Source organism: Solanum dulcamara, chromosome 1 (assembly GCF_947179165.1).
Source record: "Solanum dulcamara chromosome 1, daSolDulc1.2, whole genome shotgun sequence".
NCBI classification, from domain to species: domain Eukaryota; kingdom Viridiplantae; phylum Streptophyta; class Magnoliopsida; order Solanales; family Solanaceae; genus Solanum; species Solanum dulcamara.
The window spans coordinates 14,805,325-14,807,500 of record NC_077237.1 but is presented as its reverse complement, the minus strand read 5'-3'; positions in this window follow the sequence as shown (position 1 = coordinate 14,807,500).

Here is a 2,176-nt window from a genome sequence, read left to right as displayed (position 1 = left end):
GGGGATCCTCATCAACTTTAGAACCCCAAAACTCCGGAGGATTCATCCTTATGAAATCTCAAACTCTTGTTGCCGTCATACTACTATTCGGATTACGGTAGCAATCACCTCACGATTTACTTGAGCCGTAACGGCTTGAGCAAGCACTTGAAAGGTCTCTCGGAACTCGGCATTAGAAACTTGATCATTTGGAGCTTGTTGTTCCTCTTCAACCATGATCCTTCTAATGGGGTATCTTCGTAGAGGTATATTCTAAAAATTGAAAAGAACAAGTATTAAAGGGAAAAGACTTAACCACTCTAGCACACGACATAGATCATGAAAGAAGTGAGACTTTTTCCTAAGACGTTTCAGAGCCTCCAATTCATGGATATGGCACACTTCACATCAATGAATAAGAATCTACTTGACGCGGCATGTTGTACTCCCTAGGACTCTTTTAAACTTTGTGTTCTGATACCAAGTTTGTCACAACCCGACCTAGGCCCTAGTCGTAACACGATGATCGGGATGCGAGGGACCCCAACTATAAGCCATCTTACCATACATCACATACATAAGGTAAAGAACAACATAAACATGAGTGGAAGCAATCATTAAGTCGGAATGAGACTAAGGGATATCAACTCTATAAAGATCCAACCGGACTACACCATAATATCGTGTAAACATGCCTCTAATCTAGTTTTTAACGGGGGCTTAAGAAAAGCTCCTAACTCACCCTAACAATAGAGGAAAGTGTAAACAATAGTAACATGAATAAAAGTCTTGTCCTCTGTAGAATGAAGACTCACCAACATCTTTGAAATCTAAAGCAAATCTCTAGCCACGAGTGAGGTGATCGCGAGTGTCGTCCGTCCCTACATTATAAGACAATGTAGGCAAAATATGTGTTAGTACATTTGAATGTACTAAGTATGTGAGGTATGCATGAACAAGTAAAGAACGTAATCAATATGCCATAGGATGCATGACCAATCATAATGAACATGAGTATAGTTTAAAAACAATTTAAATCATAAGAAACTCTTGGTCAATGCATATCATAAGAACTTCAACTTTCAACTCATAACTTGACATCTCATAGCTTTAACTTGAACTTGTGTAGGATAGGATCTTTAACCGACAACTAAGACCATGCGAGCTATTACATGGAATCTGATGACTCCTGCATCGAAATAGGCTGATATATTGAGTGATTCATAAGAATCCATAACTTTGGTGAGAATTGTACTTATCACCATATTTAAACATCTTTTGATCTTAATTTTGATCATCATCATAACTTTAACTTTAGAATCATAAATCTCAACTTTAACTCATATAAAACTTTCATTGAAAATCATTTAACTCATGATCAACTCATAAACTCATCTTAAATTCATAATTATAGCTTGCAAATATAGCTTTATGCATAGGCATCTATAAATCAACATGAAATCATGCGATTCAAATGAGAACATGCATATATAGATCATTGATAATATATAAAAACAAAATCAAATCAGCCCAATGCAATTCACCAAAACTAGGGTTCATAATCAATTGTAAATTGAATGAAAACTTGAGAATTTTTTGGGACTTCATGGGTGAAAGAGTCCATGAATCAATCCCCACAATCCTTGAGTGAGAAGACAAAAGAATTTGGAAGAATTTTGATGGAGAGCTTGAGTGAATTTCTTGAAACTCTTCTATGGAGTCCTTGTGAGCCTCTTGTAGAGAGAGAAATATTTGAGTAGGTGAATTGTAGAAGAATGAATGAAATTAAGGGTTTATGGTAGTTTATAGAGTAGAATTAAGTCGTAAAAATGTCCAGGTTTATTAACTAACAACTAGAGAAAAGTTTAAAGTGCCCTTACTTAAAGACTGAATTCGGATGAAAGACTTCTCCCAGGTCCGCGATGCAGAGCTACTCCCGGATAGGCCAATTTTTAGCGAACGAGATTTTGGCCAGATTTTGACACGATAAAAAATTACACTGAACGGGAACAAGTGGGCGACATGGAGCTGCCGCTTACCTTACTTATTTGTGCAATTTTTGACAAAATTCATCTTTCGATATACGAGTCCTAAAAATCCACCGAGACCATTTTCTAGTAAAATTTGACCCCCTGATCGATATTCCGGACTTGAATTTTCCAAAAAGAATAAGGATAATGCGTTATGCGAGCTGCCT